This window comes from Podarcis filfolensis, assembly GCF_964270895.1.
Source record: "Podarcis filfolensis genome assembly, chromosome: 1".
Classification (NCBI taxonomy): Eukaryota; Metazoa; Chordata; class Lepidosauria; order Squamata; family Lacertidae; genus Podarcis; species Podarcis filfolensis.
The window spans coordinates 12309256-12331081 of NC_139604.1; the positions used below are offsets into that span (position 1 = coordinate 12309256).

Below are 21826 nucleotides of genomic sequence, written 5' to 3' on the forward strand. Positions count from 1 at the left end.
TTCGCTCCAGGACTTTTTGCAGTAAGTGACAGGAAGGTGCACTGGAAAGTGTGGGATAACAATGGCTTGTCTAGAAGTGGCCTAAGTCACAAGACTTTGGGTGGTTGCTTTTCTGGTGTTGTAAGTTTTGGGTAGTATTCAACTACATTTTTGTGCTAGTGAAAAAGAAGCCTCTCCATCCTCTCTCCCGTTTGTCATTTTCACATACATGCAATGCCAATAATCTCACTATGCAAAACTTTGGAATTAAAATCCCCATTTTTGGAGTATGGGAGGGTGCTCCTGAAATCAGTCCTGAGTTTATTTTTGTATGTGTGTGTGGTGATCTTGTAGATGCTTGTTGAGATGGTGATCACTAAGTATTAATGTGGCAAAGGAAAGTTTTGTGAAAACTGTACTTGTGTAGTGAGGTTCAAAGAGGTTTGGGGAGAGGTTTGGAAAAGAGATCCTACTCTCCAGTAACAGAGTTAAGCCCAATGACAATTACTTGAAGCATATTCAGACTTGGTTAGATTTACATCTACCCCCATCCACCTTTAAACAAATGTTCCCAACAAAAATACTTAGGCTAGAATAAATTACAGGCACTAAGCTTTGCAAATGAGTTAAGGATTTACTCACAGTGTTTACAGAAGTTAAAGCAAATAAGTCTCCATCCATGGGAAGTAAAATAAATAAGAAAAAAGTTTACAAGAAACTTAAAAATGAAAAGGAATTGGTTACAAAAAAAGGATCATGCAATGTTTAGGTTAGCAAAGATGCAGGGTATAAAATCTCATTTTAGAGAGATTCTTCATTCACAAGCAGCATTTGCTGAGTTGGGAGCCAAGCCACATTTCTCCTTCTTCACTGGTTCCAGGAAGCATGAAGAGAACAAAACTGAGAGGGAGGAAACAAAGGTTAACCCTTCCATGCATGCAAGTGTGAGTCAGTAACTGTATATTAAAAAAACCACTGTACATTTATATGTTAGTGAATGCAGAACAGTAGGTTCTAATGCCTTTATAATGCATATTTTATCAAAAGCTATAGCCTGCAGTTCTGCTGTGAAAGAGCACATAAATGTCATCTGTATAGGCTATTTTTAGTGTGGATAGAGAGATTTGGCCAGATTGTCAGCAGCTGCATTCAGTTATGAAAGGATACAGATCTCTTCTAAGGAATGATTTTATCATTTAATTATTTATGTGTGGGCAGTTAAGAAGTGACCCTGATTTATGCTGAACACCTATGAAAAGACGTTAAAATGAGTATTATTTTTAGAGGTTTTAGATTGAACTCATCGTTTTTGTAGCTTGCCTGTGTTCACTAACAACATCTGAAGCTCCCCCTCCTGCCATGTCTCTTCTATAGATTTCTCCCTTCCCAAATTTGTTTTGCTCTTTAACAAAAAACGGCATTGGGATGCTGTTATATGCATTGCCACATAACTATGTAGTTCTCCATAAAGGAGAAGTGGGTTTTTATTAAATTACCTTTATGGCGTTCTGGCATCTCTGGATATTTGAACTTTTCCTGGCAGACAAAAGTAGCATTGGATCAAATGAAAAATGTTTCCTATCACGTGAACCAAATGACTACAGACTGCAAAACCAACTTTGGAGCTATGGCTGAAGTTGGAAAATTATTAACACAAAAACTAAATATTTTAGATAAGTACAAATGATACGTAAATTCTTGGACAGCATCCTGATATGCTTTAGCATTTACTTTCCTAATACAGAAATGCATGTGCTATACACCCACACCCACACCAGTCTATGAATCAAATGGAAAAATAAGCTAACTGACCTTTGGCTGAACATATACATTTGATGTATGAACTAAACAGCAGGACACTTTTTTGCTCACTTTCCAGATTTTTCTCTTCACTTTCCCACATCCAGATATAATTTGTAAATCTTTTATAGCCTTTTATCTTATAGCTACATTCCGCTCCAAGACTTTTGTCCGAGTCTTTTGTTGAATCCTGTTTTCCCAGCTGGTTTGCAATAACAGCTTTATTCTATAAGAATCCTCAGTGATTCCCAAAATCCCCACCGCGCTGCATAATATAAGACGCATGTTTGAACTTTGTAACTAGAAAAGAACTTAGATCCCAGAAATTCAAAATGTATGTTTAGAAAATTCAGAAGTTGCACGCAATATTTACTTTGATCCTTTATCCCAGGCATAGGCAAACTCGGCCCTCCAGATGTGTTGGGACTACAACTCCCATGATCCCTAGCTAGCAGGACCACTTGTCAGGGATGATGGGAATTGTAGTCCCAAAAACATCTGGAGGGCTGAGTTTCCCTATGCCTGCTTTATCCCTACTAGGTTGTATGCTAGTCATATGAAAGAGGATACAAATGACAGCCCACATAACATAGTGGATCAGAGCTCAAGTCTCCATTCTGACTATGATGCACAGTGGAAAGCCACCAGAAAGCACTGTCTCGTTTTAACCTTTTCCACATAGATTGCTTTAAGAACAAAATGGGAAACCCTTTGTACACTCTCCAAGCACGGGCTCTTAGTTTGCATATGCATTTCACACTAAACAAAAAGCTAGGGTGTGGTATTGTTGCATGACACCCCAATCTCCCAGCAGTGTGAAACTCCAGGGTTTGTGTTTCCTTTTCAAAATGAGGCACAGTCAAGAGTGTGGTGTCTTCAGGATTTATGGTTTAGTTACGCATATATATAACCTGAGCATACGATGTAGGGGTTCACAGCATCAACACCCCAAAAGGGTCTTTTTTCTCCCATAGCAGCAGCCTGTGATTGAAACAGAAATCACACATTGCTCTCTGATCCTTTGCTTGCTGCTTTTACTCCAGCTTCTCACTCACATAACAGTAAATTCCGCCCTTCAACTCCTGCTTTGTCCGACTCGTGATCTAAGAGAGAGAAGAGGAGGAGCCACACCCATTTCCCCATCTGCCACAAAGCCCCCTTTCCTTGGTTCTCTTAATGGCCTGTTCACCAGTCGATCACCTCTGCCTGATTTATATTTTGACACTTGCTAGGATTGTAGGGATTAGAAGCCTGGCACCCACAAATCCATAACAGTATTACCCTGTCTGCCAGTGGAGACTAAAGAAAAGGAACAATAGTAACAGCACACATACTTAACAGTCCCAAGTTCTCTTGGGACACCAGCACTTTTCTAGGGAAATCCCTCTGAAGCATCCTGACATAACCACAGAGGGGAAACTATTTAATTTTGTCAAAGTGATTACTATTTGGGATTTAGGGCACTCCAAACAAGTTGCCCGAGGTAGTTCCCTAACACTACCTAATAGAGAGGCAATGTCCTCTGTTTCTTCCTTGCCAAGTGTTTTTCTTTAATACACACACACTTGCAAATATGCTTGTTGGCATTCATGTTTTTGTATGTATGTAAAGTAAGTTGCAAGTTGCATGAAGCATTCTTTGTATGTGTAAAGTATGTGTAAAGCATGTGTATGTATGTGTAAAGTAAGTTGCAAGTTACATGAAGTATCCTTTTGTTTGATCATTTCTTAAGAATATTGTTAGAAATGCCACATGTAACTGAACTACAGTTGCAAAGAAACAGAGAGAGATTGGGAAAGGTTAAGTACACAGTTGGAACAGGATCCTGCTCCTTTTCAAGCTAGTAGCAAAACTCCCACTGCTTTTTATGGGTCATAGTTTCAGCCCCGGATGACCAGAAGTGAAGAACAAGAAACAAGGTAGTTTTAAACTGCCATGGAACTGACATTGCATTGCTCCAAAATACTGCACAATAATAATAATAATAAAAGCTATGCACATTTTACCTGGGAGCAAAACTCCACTGAACACAATATAACTTCCTTTTGAGTAAACTGGCATAGGATTGCTCTGCTGAAGCCAGTTTTTTAAAAATCCCATATTTTGCCCATCAGTTAGCAGCTACAACGGTACTTGAGCATTACTTGAAAATGGAAATTACTGGTGTTAAGTAACCAACCAAAGAAAAACCTGTCACAATCTTTCAGCACCACCGTTTGCTTCATGGACAATTCGCTGAGAGATTCTTAGCTCCTTGAATGGATGAATGTGGTAAATAATTCAATCTGAGTACATAAAGTGTGGTTTGTTTACATGTCCTGATGGAGGGAGTTTATTTATGGGGCTTATTTATGAAAAAAAATAGTTTGAGGAGGAGATTATTGGATCCTTCTGAAGCAGTTCAGTGAGTCACCTAGTGAACTATTGCCCTCTGTCTATGGCTAGTCTCTTCGGCCACCCATCTAACCCGCTATTTATCTTTTTCTCGTTTGCCTCTTCGGTGTCTGCCCCAACGTGCTAGAATCGCAGGAGAAATCGCATCTCGCAACCGGGGCAAGTTGTGAGGAACGAAGACTTAAAATCTGACGAAATAAGTGGGGCCATTTCCCTCAGGATCCAGTTTGGAGGGCGGGGAGACGTGTTTTAGGCTGTGTGCCTCGTCTGTGAGAAACTCCTCGCTATATTATTCCCCCCTCTGGAATGCCTCATCGAGGAAATATGCTGGCTATGTCCCCTTGGCTTGTCATGATCTCCCTTTCTCTCTCTCTTTTTCTCCACCTCTCTCTCTCTCACACACCACACACCTCCTCCTCAATTCCAGGCAGAAGCTAGCAATGCACGGGAACGCAGAAGGGAGCCAAGGTTCTGCATTTCGGCGCGCAAAAGCGACTAAACGCCAGTGGCGGCTGCTGCGGGGAGCCGTAAAGTCATTTGGCAGTTGTGGAGTAGAAGGAGAGCCCTTCGCCTTTCCTGTGCATTGCTTTTTTAAAAAAGAAGGGAGCGTAGAAAGAAAGAGAGAAGGAGGAGAGAGAGATTGTGTGAGGGAAGGGGAGTGTCTCCGCGGGGGGAGCATCTGGGCGCGCGCGAGGAAAGTTGGCTGGACGTGGAGACCCAGCTTGGAGCGGGGAAAGGACGCCGCTTCCCTGCCAAGCGAGCTCCGTGAGGGGAGCCAGAGGCGAGGAAGGGAGAAGAAGAAGAAGGCGCCCGCTCGACCTCGGCAGCTGCAGCCTTTCCCTTTTAGAAGAAGCCTGCCCGGGCCGGACCTCGACGCCTCAGGCGACAACAGACCATTGGCTGCGTCTGTGAGGTAAGGCACCCGGCGCGTCTCTCGCGCGCCTCTCCGGGGCGCAATGGCGCCTCGCCTTGGGGAATGCCTTTGGCTCCCCACACACACGGGGGAGCAGCAGGGTGGGGACTTGCCGTCTTCTCGTGAATGCTTGGAAGGATCCAGACCCCCCCCACACACAAAATAAAGTGCCCCCTCCCCAGCCTTTCCAGGGCGCGCATATTTAGGAAGGCGATTTTGTGACACTGTGGGGGGGAACCAAATGTGGTTCTGGTGCTGCGGGGTCAGTTAGGGAACTCGGTTTCTCTTTCTCTCTCCTCCACCCCCCCCCCCCAAATCAAATGCAGTGTTGCTCTTCAGCCCGGAGAAACGAAAATAGAATTGCAGCTTGAGGGAAGTGTACGTTGAAAGGAGCCCGCCCGTGCCATTGTCCAATCTATAAACAGCCTCGGGGATCTGATCCTGGCACTCCTTCCACAGGCGCTCCCCTTGGATTCCAGCACAGGGGGGCGTCAGAAGCCCAGGATCGGGTCCTTGGTTATGAGCTAGCTAGACGGGAGCCGCCGACCCATGTTTTGTTTTTGAGGCTCGTCTTACAGTACATAGTACAGTACTGATGCAATCCAAGGCTCTCTGCAAGGGGAGATGTTATGTATGAGTCACATATAAACCACATTCCCCAGGCGCCCTCCCTCATTCCTTGTCTCCCATACCCCTGCTAAAAGTCTCTAAAGGATATCGGTATTAAAGTTGGATGGCTTTGTGGAAATATTAATTCTGAATGACTGGAGCGGCGCCGTGAAACTCAGAAGCGACAGTAGTACTGGCTGCCCCTGGAAAAAAATGAAACAAAATGTGCTGAGACAGCAGCACTGCTCGTTTCTTCGAGAAGGGATGCATGGCATTTTCTGGAGGAACTGCCCCCAAATGTGGCTGTAGAAATGTGCTGAGATTTAACGGGCAGATGCAAAGGTGAGTGATCTGTAGCGGCTGTTTGCACGGTGGTTCTGTCATTTTATTTTATTTTTTAGCTGCTGTTTCAATCAGCGCTTCGCTGTTCACATTCAGTGTCTTCCCTTGCAGAGCACAAAAAATCGCCGTTGCTATTTTCAGATCGTTTTGTGTCTACTGGCAGCTGGCAGCAACAGGATTAGTTTTGTTCCATATCATCACAGTGGTTTTCTTTTCCTGCACAACTGTAAATGCTGCTTCTTTCCTTGGTGAGGTAGAGAAGGAAAGAGATTTTGGTTGCCAGTGTGCGGCTACCCACATTTAGAGATAGCAAATAGGCAACAACCCATTGCTTGCATTCCTGCTCATGTAAAAACCTTTGTAACATTTGCAATCCGAAGTTCTATCCATCCATTAGAATATGTGAATGAATATATGTGAGCGATTATATATGAGTGCTGATAAAATGCAGGGTATTATCTGTTCTTAAACGAAGAAAAAAGCCTGAAATTCTGCATCAAGAAAAGCTGAATTCTGCAACTTGCATAAAATTAAGGAAATTAAGGAAAACTGAATGGTTGTCTAGAGAGATGTTGCTGTAAGTCTTTCGGAATACACCTTTGTGGGAGGAGACGGACCCACAAAGAGGAAATACAAGCCTTTACAGCTTGATGCCTGCCCTTGTGGTCCATGACAAAAGAGAAAAAAGAATTCAGTGAGCCTGTGAGGCTCATCCACAAATAACCACCCAACAGAGTAATTCGAAAGTCTGCTGGGAAAGATGCAAAAAGGTAGGGGAGCTGTAGGAGAAACTGACTATCTCCACTGGCTTCTCCCTTGAGAAACCAGATCCCTCAACAAACTAGTGCATCTTGCCTGACCTTTCAAAGGAGCTGGCCTTTCCTTCTTGACTGACCTCTGTTGGAGCCGTGGCCCTCCCCAAGCAAACTCAGCACAACCTCTTTCCAAGTCAGCCATCCTCAGGTGTTGAGGAAATCATTCAGTGACGGTGCCTGAATACTGGGGTTGGAAAATGTAAGGCAGACAAAGGGCAAAACCCTCCGTGTGAGAGAAAAGGGGGAGAAGAAATTCTTGCCTGCATCCCTACCCATGACGCTTTCCTACCTTGGCCTAAGGAAACACGAAGTCACTTTGTCTCAGCCCTCTCAGATGGTCACTGAAGCCTTTCCCCCATGACCACTGGGAATCTCAACTCAGAATTTCTAACTTTTGCAGTTTCATCAAGCTTTGCCCACCTACTTTCAAGACCAGTGCTATTTTTCTAGAAAAAGAGGTTCTGGAAGTCATCGTGAATGCCTCCCTCATTCTCTTAGAACATGGGTAGACAAACTAAGGCCCAGGGGCCGGATCCTGCTCAATCGCTTTCTAAATCCGGCCGTGGATGGTCCAGCATACTTCAATGGTCTTTCATGTTCTCCCTTTCTCTTAATACCAGAACTCTGAGTGATCCAGAGAAACCAATTGGCAGAAGATTCAAGGCAGACAAAAGAAAGTACTTCTTCACAGAGAACCTATCGAATTAGCTAGCACAAGTTGAGGTTGTGGCCAGTAGCTTACATGGCTTGAACTGGAAAGTGGGCAAATTTATTATTCTATAAATAGTTACTAGATAGGATGATTTAAATGCAGTTGACAGATTTCAGAGGTGGTTTGATTCTGAGTACCAGTTGCTAGGAGCAACATCAAGAGAACATGAGAAGAGTCTTCTTGCCACTGTAGAAAACAGGATGCTGGAGTAGAAGGACCCTTGGTGTGATCTGATGAAGCTCTTCTCATGTTCCTACACATTTGTTGAGAATAGTAGAATAAACAGCCTTGAGAATAGGTACAAAATGCAGATAATAAGAGGAGGTGTCAGGATGACCTCCCAAAGAAATGATATTAAAATTCCTTTTTAAGGCATGGGGCCCATCTAGCAAACATGTTTCACTCTGGTGTAAAAGAATGGGATGCAACTTGTGGAAAGGTATACAGGTTGGCAACACTTGGTGAAATCTCAAAAGCCAGAGAAGTTATGAGCTGGACTTCCAGAGATCAGGCAACAAGGCTTTAGTGGGCACCTGAGGCGGTTGGGAATTCTCTAGTCCAGGGCTTGTTTAAAGCTACTTTTGTCTGGGGTGCCAAATGACCAGTATTATTATTACTACTGCTGTAAGTCACTCGGTTAAGTAGCTTAGTTACAGAAAGGTTTCATAAGCACAATGTCTGCATCAGTTGTGGGTTTAAAATGTAGCTTGCTAACTGGGGTGTAATTGCAGCTGTTCCTTATAAGAGAGAGTTTGGTGCTGATGGAAATGGAACGCTAAGGCGTCTGTGTGCATTCAGGCAGGCTGTTTAGCAGCGCAAACCTATGCCTGTTTACTCAGAATGGAATCGGGTACATTGTGTTCAGTGGAGTTACACTCAGATATGTGTGCAACATTATTATTCAAAAGTGCAAGTTAGCAATAAATGTAATTTTGCTATAAGATGGTTACCTCTATTTATTTTTTTTAATTCACACAGTTGGAAACCCACAAAAAAGTATAGGGGTGAAAGGAGATTTGCTCCTTTGCTGTGTCACCCTGCTCAGCTTGGAGCCTGGGCTTAGCTCAATTTTTTAACCAAGACCCACTTCCCAACCTAGCAAGGAGTCTGGATTCCTTGTTCCTTCACCTTCCTGGTCCTCTGCTTCCTTGCTGCTCAGCTTGGAGCTGGGGCTTGGCTCCAGGGCTGTGCTCTCCCATCCAGCAATGGAGATGAGCTATTGTGCCCCTTCTCCTCTGCCCAGACCCAACATGACTTTTTAAAGGCCTTGTGTAATCCAGCGGAAAGCATGATATGTGAGCCCCCCAACTCAGCTAGCATAGATTCCCCCTTCTGTGTGTATGTTGCCTTCAGGTGCTGGGATCTCAACAGACTGGAAGTAAGTAAGCATGACCGCACATTTATCATAATACAGGTAAAACCAGCAGTTTCCAAACCATCATTCTGCAATACTATTTTGTCATAAGCAACCATAGTCAAATTTTGGTCCAGGTTATAAGTTTACAGCATCTGTCATCATCAACAAAACCTCCTCAAAGTACAACCATGTACTGTGTACCATCTTAAGCTCCTTTGATCCAGCATTTGAAACAATAGCTTCCTTCTTTCCCTGACTTGGAATACTGTAGTTTGTACTAGACTTTTTACCCTTCACCCCCTGGAAGTGGCTGCCTCTTGGATAAATGACTTTTCAAACATGTAAGACGAATTTTTGTTCAATTTCGTAAGAGAGTAAAGCTGTTCAGGTTTGGCATGGGCTAGCTACTCTCAAAAAAGTGATCTTGGGTTTATTGTATACTTGGACCATCTTCCAGCTCTAATTAGTCCAATATGTATTTGTTGAGTATCTTTTGGTCTTGATCAGATTTCTGTTGTCTACCCTCCATTGACTTCTCTGCATTGGGAAGGACCCTGTATATTGTGGACTCTCCTTCCTTGGAGGTTTTTAAGCAGAGATTGGATGGCCATCTGTCATGGTTGCTTTAGTTGAAATTCCTGCATTGCAGGGCATTGGACTGCGTGACCCACTACAATTTTAGACCTCATGAGAAGTACAACAGATTTTAAAGTGTTTCAAGTTGAAGAGCAAACTTTCAGCTGTCAACAGTTATTATTAGCTAGGACGTTCAGGCCATTCATCTTAATGTTTAGCATGCTCCCGGATGCTCTAAATTGTCAAATGCTTGATGGGAACCCTCCATTAGCTTTTTCCATTGTCGTATGACTTCTTATAACATTATATAGGATGTGGGTGGCACTGTGGTCTAAACCACTGAGCCATTTGGGCTTGCCGATCAGAAGATCAGCAGTTCGAATCTGCACAATGAAGTTAGCTCCCATTGCTCTGTCCCAGCTCCAGCCAACCTAGCAGTTCAAAAGCACACCAGTGCAAGTAGATAAATAGGTACCACTTCGGCGGGAAGGTAAACAACATTTCTGTGCGCTCTGGTTTCCGTCATGGTGTTCTCTTGCGCCAGAAGTGGTTAAGTCATGCTGGCCACATGACCCAGAAAACTGTCTGTGGACAAACGCCCGCTCCCTCGGCCTGAAAGCGAGACAAGTGCTGCAACCCCATAGTCACCTTTGACTGGACTTAACCATCCAGGGGTCCTTTACCTTTATAGCATTAAGATTTACCCACTGCTAGAAGTGAGATGTTGACATGAATCAGCCACTGAGCTGATGTAGTCATTTCCCTCTCTTTCACTGCAAGATCTCAATCCAGTCAGTCATGCAATACTAAAGACGCTTACATGGGAGTAAGTCCCTCTCAACACAGTGGGACTTTCTTCCAATTGCACTATTAGTTCCACTGAAAATAATGAAATTTGGACAACAGAGAGTATTGCATTATCTTGAAGACTTACACAGATTTATTGGGACATGAGCTTTTATGGCTAGAGCCCATTTTGTCAGATGCATGAATTGTTATCCTCTGTTGGCAGGCGCTTACATGGATATGGAGAAAAACAGATGTAATCAGTGGGGCCAAAAATGGGATGTAAGTTAATAACTAACTTTCCTTGGGTTTCAAGTGAGACTTAGCTGTGAGCTTCTTCATGCCTGGCACTTTTGCTATGCAAAAAGAATCTAGATGTCGGAAAAGGGCATGGGTGAAGACCCACAAAGTATCCAGGAATTTCCAAGTTTCCAGAAATTTTAGGTTCAGCTGCAGTGTCCCGTTTACCCTTCTATGGGGTTTTTCATATTCTACAGGAACACACTCCTCATAACCAGCAGATACAGACCTCAGACAAGCACACCGATTGGCATTAAGTCTAGGATCCATTCCACTACCTCAGTAAGATCGCCCAGAAAGTACAATGAGGCTCTGTAGTAATACATCAGGTCTTGTCCATTGCCTGAAATTTTCGGAGTACATGACACATTGTACAGTGGTGGTTTTCATTTCACAAGTCGTATAAAAATATATCTATGCAGCGTACAAAATATTGGTTGAAACCAAAGCAGCATAACATAAAATCAAAGCAAAATACCTTATTGAATCAGGATTACAACATTGGTAATTGGACAAGAAGATAATAAAAATACATAATTTTCATAAGACGTCTTGCTAAAGTAACCAGCTCCATTGTTGGTGCCTAAAACTCTCTGTGGATGGGTAGCGCACATCATAAACCTGTCATCGCCACACAAAACACACCATTTCTTGTTAAGGAGAGTCTGACATTACAAGGGAACATTTACATATTTATTTCAGAAGACTCCTTACCTACCCTTCACCATAAGGTCCCAGGGTAGATTTGACGAAAATAATATGCAGTTATAAAACATAAGAAACCATTACACAATGACTGAAACAAGTAAAAGAGTTCCAAATGGAACAGAACAGTATAGATTCAGCAGAAGAGATGTCCCACAAAACAAATAACTCAAATGCCGGGATAAGCATATGCTGAAAGACATGCAAAACAGGCATATAAAAGCCTATTGCAATCTTTCTTTATACAGTCAACAACTAAATATTCTTGCTTACCCTTCTTGTAGACGTGTCAATGCAGTGTGTGTGTGTGTGTGTGTGTGTGTGTGTGTGTAAAAGAGGGAGTGCACAGCATTGTAACTAAGGAGGAGTCTTCACTCAGACTACATTTTGGAACCTCTATACAGTATCCACACAAAAGACAGGAAGAACAGCTAACTTCACATAGGCAAAATGAGGCTGATGGGTTTTTTGTGTGTATGTGTTATTTCTAGCAAAGCTTCCCTTTTCAACAAAATCCCCTCTTCCTCTCATGAAACTGAAATTCCCCTCAATTTATGGATGCTGGCTCTGTTGCAAAGGAGGCAGACAGATAATAGCCCAAATGCTAACCGTTGAAAGTGCAGTGTAGCCTATGAATGGTGATACGGGACCTATCCTATTATACGGGATATAATATATGCACATTACAGACAGGCAAATTGCTGAGACGCTATCCTGAAACACAAGTGCCAACTAGAAGGGAGTGTCCTCTCAAAGGAATGTGTTGGCCTCTTAACCACTCACTTGCTGTTCTGCATGAAATGACATCCTGTGTTAAATTACAGTACTTAACAACTTTGCGGTATTGTACGTTTTCCTGCACTGTTAGGAAGAATTCTACTTCTGCATTGGATGTAACCAGCTGTCAGAATTACCACAATTATGATTTGCCCAAAAGATGCTTTACTTATTGAAAATGATTCAATATCAGATATATAACTTTGGGTAAGACGTAACAGTTCATCAGTTGAGTCTTCCAAGGGGTGTTTTATATAGGCATATATGGCATTTCATTACGATTTTAGCTGTACAGAGCACTGTACAATTGTTGTATCCGCTCGCAGCATCCTTCTAAGGAAGGCAGTCTCTTCACATTTTGCAGATGGGAATCTAAGGCCAAACATAGTGCTGTGAATGGAATTCACATGGGTCTGTAGTTGATTTGGGGTTTGAGCCTACATCTGCTAGGTTATATTACATTGTTTTCGTTGCAAATTGCTACTTGTTTGGAATAGGAATTTTGTTGTTTACATCGTTACCACAGAACAAACCATTTGTGTTGGGACTGAGCAACTCCTTCGACCCATTGTGCCATTTTTGCAGTGGCTTCCTCTAAACTGGGCCTTAGTGTCCAAAACACCACTCTGTGTGATGCATTCACTTTCGTTTGCTGAGACACAAATGGAAATAAGTAAAATAGGAAATGCTCGCAGTCCCTTGAAATGCATTGCAGTGCTCTCTGGGGCTACGCCCAAGCCTGGACTGGAAGCCCCAAGCAAAATGCTGCAGTTAGACCATTGCAAGGGCAAGACTTCTAATGCCACCGTGGGACGCGGGTGGTGCTGTGGATTAAACCATAGAGCCTAGGACTTGCCGATCAGAAGGTCGGCAGTTTGAATCCCCACGACGGGGTGAGCTCCCATTGCTCTGTCCCTGCTCCTGCCAACCTAGCAGTTCAAAAGCATGTCAAAGTGCAAGTAGATAAACAGGTACCGCTCCGGCGGGAAGGTAAACGGCGTTTCCGTGCGCTGCTCTGATTCGCCAGAAGTGGCTTAGTCATGCTGGCCGCATGACCCGGAAGCTGTATGCCGGCTCCCTCGGCCAATAAAGCGAGATGAGCACCGCAACCCCAGAGTCGGTCACGACTGGACCTAATGGTCAGGGGTCCCTTTACCTTCACCTTAACTGATGCCTAAAAGGTTGCACTCGCTGTCCATATGTAGGGTTGCCGTACAGTGCCTAGGCAGCAGTTGCTGAAATGTCCGGGAACCCATGTCATCAGTGTCATTTCTGACAATTTCCCTTTAGAGTAGCTCAAAAACACTTCAATTTGGGGATAAAGGTCAAAAAAGCTCAACAACTTTTCTGTCCAGATTTTCACTTTTTGAAATATGGCAACCCTACCACATGTTACCAGAAACTTCTTAGGTTAAACAGTGTATAAATGGCTACAACCATTTCTTGGTTTTCTCTGTATTTGTGCAGTGCCACCGATAATCTGGCTAGTCCCCAGTCTTCCATTTGGACTAATAAGGATAATCAAAGGGCAACATTGGTCTTTGTGTGGCTGGAGGATATTGGGAGTGATCTGAAGAAGCCTTTATCTAGAAATAAAGCTGTTTGTACATTCCATCCTGTTCTTTCTGTTTAGAATTTTGTTTGATTAGCAATTCGTTTTTCAGTTTAAAAGAGTAGTGTAAAATTCATAGTCTGACATCAAAGGTTGCTTTCAGTATTCACTTCAAGGTACAGTTTAATTCTCTTTTTTTTTTTAAAAAAAAAAAGCCTTTGGGGACAGTTCTCAAGAAAGTGATGGCAGAACAGCAGAAATAGTCAGTTTGTAGCTTTGACAGCCTTTTTCAAACAACGAAGAATAGGCAGCAGCGCAGACTTACCTTAATTTGAAAACATAATAGAATGGAGTCTAAATTGAGGAATGCCAAAGGAATGTTGAGAGAGAGAGAGCTGCAGTTGCAATCACATTTGTAAAGGAAATGTGAGGTATTCCAGCTGTCATCAACAGGGCTGGCCCAAGACATTTTGGCACCTGAGGCAAACCACAAAATAACTCCTCCCTTCGCCAGGGATCGAGGGTTGAGGGAAGATCTGCACTGGAAACAAGGGTGGGTGTGTGGAATAAAATCCTACACTGGGAACAAGGGGGTGAATAAAGATCTACAACTGCAACGAGGGAGGAGGAAATCAAATCAACCTTACCTGACAGTTGAAGAAGGAATCAAAGGTGGTCATGGGCAGGGGCGTCTTATCCATGTTACCGGAAAAATCCGAGGGCTTCCTTGGACAAAAACAAAGACACCAACCAGGATAACTTGGAGCAAAACAGCAGCCTGTAGGCTTGGCCTTTATTGAACTGTTGCAACAGGGTGTTCCCCTCACTTGTAGGAGAGAGGAAAGACACAGAAAAATGGTGTGCAAGGCCTTATAAAAACTTTTGAAATTCCCATCCTGTAGGTCAAGCCCACCCCCAGAAACATCATGCATACATCACAGAAAGAAGGGGTTGAGGGAGGGGTGGTGGTGGTAACCTGAGTGTCCTGTCACCTGGCTGGTTCCCTTCTCCCCCTCCCCATGAGTCATTTTCAGAAGACAAAAGGTAGTCGCAGTTTCCTGCCCCCTGAGGGGGAATGCAATCACTGTTCTTTTGTTATAGTCCGTGTTGAATCCACTCGTGTATGCAGTCCGTTGTGTTGTTGATGGTCTTCTGTCTGAGACCATCAGGGTTGGCATAGCAACTGGGCAGGGCTCCTGTGGATGTGCTGGTATGCTCAAGGGATTATGGTGGCCTGTATCAAACCTTCCCCATTTTGTAGTCCTTCCTTCATGGAGTAAAATAAAAGTGGAACAGTGCAAATCCGATGTATGGTTGATTTTCTATGAATTTATAACAGAAGCGTAGTGTATGTAGTGTGTGAGTGTGTGTGAAGTTTGTAGAAACTGAATGATTGGGGGGGTTTCCTGCTACACCCATAGAGGCTAGTGGTGTGGGGTGCCAGGGCGCCAAGTTCTGGAGGGCACCAGGGAAGAGGCGGAAGCTGGACGCGGCGCCTCCCAGCATCCGCTCACCGCCCTCGCCTGCCGTAGCGCGCCGAAGCAGCGCCACACCCAGAGCCTCCATCTGCCATGGCCACCGCGGCACGAAACGGCCAGCTGAGCCGGAAGGTGCTGTGTCCAGCCTCTGCCTCTTCCCCGCCGGAGGAACTGCCCTCCGGCCACTGCCCGCCTCCTCCAACCCCGCCAGCAGCACCGTCCTCCCTAAAAAACTCTGGAAAACGGGGGGCCACCCAAGGGAGCTTTGCACCATAGCGCCAGATATGCTTAAGACGGCCCTGGTCATGGGGGAGAAAGGCGCTCACTCTGAATCGGCTGGGTGGGTGCAGAGCCCAGGAGACCCCAGAGGGCAGCCCCTGCCATTCCTCCCTAGGGGTGTGAGCAGACCAACAGCTCCTCCTATTCTCCAAGAGGCTGCTGTAGAGGCAGAATGGGGTGCTATTGCCAAAGAGGTGGCAGATCCAGTCTCCAAGGAGCATTCTGCAGCCATTTTTGCTTTTGCTGCAACAGCGGCAGACAGTGCATTCGTTGGAGGCCAGATCTACTGCCCCTGTGGATCCTGCCGCCCGAGGCAGTCAGCACACCTTGCTTCATGGTGGGGCCGGCCCTGGTCATTAATCACACTCAGTATAAAATGGCTGATTGTTCTGACTTGCTAGAGACTGATGAGATAGTAAATTTTGAAGCTTGCGGTTCAATGCCCATGATGACTATAACATGGTTGTTGCGGTTTTTTTTGCAATTTCCTCCCAAGTTGTTTATTGTTTGGCAAAGTTTGGCAAAGTTGCCAAAATGTTTTATTTACTCTCCAGACAAATACAGTGCTGTGTGTATTCTATCAACAACAACAACGTTTTCTAAGTCGTGAGATGACTTTCTGTCCTTCGGATCATTCTTTCTAACATTCACTTACAGTAATAGCATTTTGACAGATACAGGTGGTAGCTGCTAAGAGTAAACAGATCAAACTGGCCATTGCAGTTTTTAAAATACGTGAGCCATACTTGTACTAAGTTGCTTTTGCCAAGGACTGAAACTGGCTTGATCCTAAAAAATTATGACTCTCCAATGGATACCCATAAGGAGTGGGGCACACAGTACGTTTAATTAATCTTGTTACCCGTTACGGTAATTCTTTCAGGTCTTTCAAGCTTTCCCGCGTTCCTTGTTCAAACGATCATTTGCACATTTTTCAAACAAACAGAAATGCAAACCTAATAAACTATTTCTGTTTATGTCCAGAAATATTATGCAATACAAACAAAATTAAATATAAAGAAAATTAAACCTCTTTTAGAATCTTTTTCTTCTTCTTAATGCGGTATTGCAACATTTCAAGCATAACTCCTAGCTAACATTTTATTTCATTTTGTGCCATAACAGATCATTTTCTGGACTCTGTAGGAACACATAAGTCCTTTTTGAATGATCATTCAAAATACGCTTCAACCGCAGTTTAAGGTATTGCCACATCTGCCCTACAATCAACATCCTCAATTGCTCTTGCAGCAGTTGTGTGTAAGGAGCCTCTCTGCTGTTTGCCGCCTTAAAAAAATAATTAAATAAAAATCACACTACCTCATCCCATTCCCACACAGAAATTGCGGCAGAACAGCCACAAAGTGTATTGGAAATGTCAAATCCATGTATCTTTTTTTAAGCAGGAAAAATGGCACCACATGTTTGAACAACTAATGAAAGCCAGTAGGAATCTTATGTCCTTGTTCACAAGATAGGTTACAAAATTTGGCAGTTTTGTGATTTTTATTGATTCAGTATTTTGTTTTTATTTCTGATATTTTTGTAAGCTGCCCTGGGATTATTTGGGGGAAGGGCTACTAGTATTAGCAGTAATATTTCCATGTACCAACCACAGCACCATGTTTCACACTATGGTTATAAAGGCAATGAGTATCTTGTGGGAGGTATTGCATTTTCCCAGGTATACAATGAACTATGCCTTGAAGGGAGGCATGCGGACTATGTGCAAAATATCATAAACAAATAGACTCTTGGTGTACAAAAAATAAATATCCTGATTGTGTAGGAAAGTCTGGAAAGGTTTGCTGTGGCTGGAGTGCAAAGGATCTAGGATTTGTTGCACCTGGGAGAAAGACCTTGAATCTCACTAGACATATCCTAAACTTCTTTTCTTTTCTTTTCTTTTCTTTTCTTTTCTTTTCTTTTCTTTTCTTTTCTTTTCTTTTCTTTTCTTTTCTTTTCGATAAGCATATTTAATTCCAGGCAGACAGACATTGTCAACTTGCAAGCAATTACATATGTGCCATCTGAACACAGAGCATGTAACCCAGCTGAAATATATTACCTACCAGCTCGTGAAAAGATCTGAACTGTGAAGCTGTTACTGAGCCTGGTCTTTTATTGTTAAGCCTGGGAAAGTACCTAGGGCTAGGGAAAGAGAATAGTTTTTTTCCACTATTGAGGGTGGTATGAAAGAGGCATTGTTGTTTGGACTGTATGCACTTGTTCTACTATCTACTAGCTAACAGAGTTTTGTGGTGCTTCAAAAATTTACAAAACCTGTTTAACCAGAGAGGATAATGACACCAAAGAAATATGGGTACTCTGCGAAAGTGACAATAACTTACATTGTGCCATATCCAATTTTCTGTGTTTGCACATAACAATAAGCCAAGAAATTTGGGATTGTTCCTACTTAGCTTCCTCATCTGTGTGAGCAGGTAAACAAACCAGGAGGAGGGATAGCTGAACCCAGGATCATGGTTTGTTTCTCTCTGACAAAGACTCTCTGGCAACCAGAGTTTGGTCTTGACATACGAACCCTGGCTTGTTAGTGGGGAGCAAACCACAACCCTGGGTTCAGTAATGCTAGCCTGTGTCTTTGCAGGTTTGCTTTTACCCACCTGTGTGAATGACTGCTCCCCGCATAAAACGGGAGGCGCCCTTTGTGTGGACACACGCAGCCCCTGGATCTGGAGTGGCTCCATCAACACAGGCTTGGCTTCGCCTTCCCCCAGGTGGGATACCTGGAGATCTCTGCCTACCTCAGTCAGTTGTCCAATCCCGCTTGGGGGAAGCTTTGCCAAGGAGACCAGGCCAGGTAGGGGAGGGACTACCTGCCCACACAATAGAGGGAGGATCTTACCTGGGAATCCTCACTTGGCTCCAGAGCTTCTCCCACCCTACCCACCCTCAGTTAAGTCTTATTTTGCAGGTTAACTTTTCTTCACAGGTATGTGGGCGCTGCTACGTCAAGGTCGCTGTTAAAGGGCCGGAAAGAAATTCCCCTGCATTGGCAGGTTTTGCGGCGGCGTAACGGGGGCGGCTATCTCTGCTTGAACATATGTTCTCCAGAGCTGGCCCATCCCCCCCCCACTGGATAACCCTGATGTTCCCTAGGTCCCCGGCTGGGGACTGGGGAGGGATAACGCCCAATGCCTGAGCCAAGGTCTACCCACATCTGAAATATAATAAAGTTGAGTCGTTATTCCACACGATGGGGGGGGGGCTGCCTGGGATCTGGGGGACTCTGCCTGTCCATGCAAAGGAGGATTGAAGGCTTCTTTCATGTACAGTACAGTTTATCAAGCTAAGGTTCCAGCTTATTGTTACATGTGAGTGCAACTGATATCTTGCCTCCAACCTAGCAGAGCATGGAGTTCTGTTATCAGTTATTTGTACATCCTGTTGGCATCACTGTAACTCCGGAATGGGCCAGAGAATTGCTTTTATAATGTTTACTATTTACCAAAAATTATTTGAAGTGTAGAGTACCTTTACTCCTTTCTTCTTCCCTCCCTTAAGTCATTATTTCTTACAGTGTTTTCTTTGACGATCTGCCATGGAACATTTAGCTAGTGAACAAAACAGTCAAGGGAGTAAATTTATTACAGAGGAAAGTTCCGTATGAAACCATTTATTATTATTTTCAAGGAATTATATTTCATTTGATCGAACATGACATATACGCTATGGTTCTGGAAGAGGCTTTTTATATCAGATAAATCTTATTTGTACCAGCCTTATTTCTCTTTCACTGCTTTAAAAATGCTTGCTATTTTTTTTTAAATTGCTAGACAGGAGAAAATAAACCAATTTGTGACATCAAATTATCTGTGTTATAGCTTTTCATCCTTATGTCATGGATTGATGGTGTTTACTGTGAAGGCGTGTGGGATGAGGGGGAAAAAAAAACCTAATGCACAAGGAGCAGTGACTTCATTGATGAAGATGCAGTGGTGGAGCAAGCCAATTGGGCGCCTGAGGTGGTGTGTGTGCCCTGTGCCCAGGTGTGGGGCCAGCTGCCCGCAGGGTGGGTGAGCTGGGGCAGGACGCTCTGTGGGGTCTGCTGTAGGGCAGCTGAGTTGGAGGCAGCGGGCGGACCGTTTGGGACAGTGCAGAGCCCGTGGCGCCCAAGCCACCATGTCACTCCCCGGAGAGACGCGTGGCTCAGGCACGCTACAGGCCCCGCAGTGAGTGCCGCCCGGCATTTTGTCACCCCCCTCAGCGGTGACACCTCGGGCGGCCCTCCCCCACCGCACCCCCTTTCTCCGCCCCTTTGAAGATGGCTAGCTGATTTGAGTCCCCCCCACACACACCTGGATAAATAGCAGTTAACTGCACCAAAACACATAAACTAAATATTTATAATACTGCGCCTGAAAAGGAAGTCCATGGATTCGAAGAAATGTCTCTCAAGATCTATTTTGGCTTGCAGCATGTTATCTTCTCTGCAGCCTTCAGTGACAAACCTGGTGGGTCTGCAGTGACATCCAAAACACAGTGACGTTAAGGAGAATTAGAAATTCTTACCAGAATGCTGGGGAAAAAATTAAGAGTGACTTATCAGAAGAGTAGTCATAAAAGATGATAATAAAAGGGTTGCTTTTTTCAGCTTTGGAATTTAGGTGTGCATAGTTACCCATCTATCACTTCTATTCCTTAAACATAACGACAGATTAAACTCCTCTTAGTTGACGTGGAAGATAGAAATCATATGTAAAAGGTTTATCTGAGCTACTAACTGGAACTCCTGGAATGAGACATTGACAAAATTCACAGAACTCTCCCTACCCAAGACCCATACTGACAGGGGAAAACCAAGAGATATTATTGTGTGATTTCCTCACTACCTGATTCATACAAATATATTTAACCTTGCCATGGAAAAGAATAACATAGAATATGAAAGTCAAAAAGTATTTGGCTTCCCTGACTTGAGCACTTTGCATAACACGTGTATTTTTACAGTGTATACCTCCCTCCTTCAGGATTAAGGAGTTTGCTACAGTTGGGGAGATATTCATTCGAGGAGATAATTGTGTCCAATACGGGTATCTTCCCATGCTGCTACAACTCACAAAGTGGCAAAGGCTTTATGGATTCCTTCTGCATTAATATGGGTGACAACATCGCTGCTGTTGATTCAGATGACAGCGAAATCGACTAGGAATCGAGAGGCACTTATCAGTGACAATACAGAAAAAAGAACAAGACCAGATGCCTGCAAAAGCCTGCAGGAGTGAACACAACTGGATCTCAGAACTCTGAGAAAGCTCCCAAGAATCAACGGAAAGGCTCCTGGCTCTTCCATTTGCTGGTCTTTGGGAAATTAGTAACTCTCACGTGCTTTATGAAAATGGCAGATGGACAAGTTTGGCTCTGGTGGGGGGGGGGCGTTGAGAGAACCCCCAGAACAGCGAGGGGAGGGGGGATTGTTCCACCCGGCAAGCCAAAATACGATCAGATTACATTGAATTCCTCCCTATATTGTTTCCAAGTTATTCCAATAACCCTAAAAAAAAAAGAAAATCTTGTGTTGTTTTTAATTGCAAAATTTACTTCTTAAATTTATCCATTGTGGGTGGGGGGGAGTGAGACTCTGTTACAAAGTGCTTTATGTTGTTGTTTAGTTGTTTAGTCGTGTCCGACTTTCCTTGACCCCATGGACCAGAGCACACCAGGCACTCCTGTCTTCCACTGCCTCCCGCAGTTTGGTCAAACTCATGCTGGTAGCTTCGAGAACACTGTCCAACCATCTCGTCCTCTGTCGTCCCCTTCTCCTTGTGCCCTCCATCTTTCCCAACATCAGGGTCTTTTCCAGGGAGTCTTCTCTTCTCATGAGGTGGTCAAAGTACTGGAGCCTCAGCTTCAGGATCTGTCCTTCCAGTGAGCACTCAGGGCTGATTTCCTTAAGAATGGATAGGTTTGATCTTCTTGCAGTCCATGGGACTCTCAAGAGTCTCCTCCAGCACCATAATTCAAAAGCATCAATTCTTCGGCGATCATCCTTCTTTATGGTCCAGCTCTCACTTCCATACATCACTAAAGTGCTTTATAGAAAACATATGTGGGGGAACCTGGAAAGTCACCCTAAACATTATGCCATGCTGCTGTTGCTAGCTGTTTCAGCAATAATTCAACTTAAACTAAATAGACCATTGGTGCAGATGAAACAGGCTTCTAATATCGGACAAGGGAAAGGGGACTTCACAAGACTGCTCTTTTTTTAAAAAAAAATATTTAGACTTGAGAACCATTTATGAAAAGTACAGTGACTGTGTGGAGAAGATGGATAAATTAACACCCGCGCCCATATTCTTGCTCATTCCCTTTCTCTTGCACCCTGTTTTATTGTAGTGAAAAAATTAAAGGTAATTTAACAGGCCAGTCTTGCCAGACTCTAGGGTTGTGCGTTCATCTCACTCCATAGGCTGGGAGCCAGCGCT

General features: G+C 43.8%; 1 protein-coding gene across 2 annotated transcripts in view; it reads left to right on the plus strand.

Moving 5' to 3' along the window:
* Positions 1 to 4574: 4574 nt before the first annotated feature.
* SPATS2L (spermatogenesis associated serine rich 2 like) overlaps positions 4575 to 21826 on the plus strand; it is a 69549-nt gene continuing 52297 nt past the window's right edge. The window contains exon 1 of one of the 2 annotated variants that reach the window (XM_083629970.1): positions 4575 to 5086. The gene's annotated coding sequence lies outside the window, so the exon portion shown is untranslated. The remainder of the gene's footprint in view (positions 5087 to 21826) is intronic. The other variant, XM_083629969.1, reaches the window with a different exon arrangement.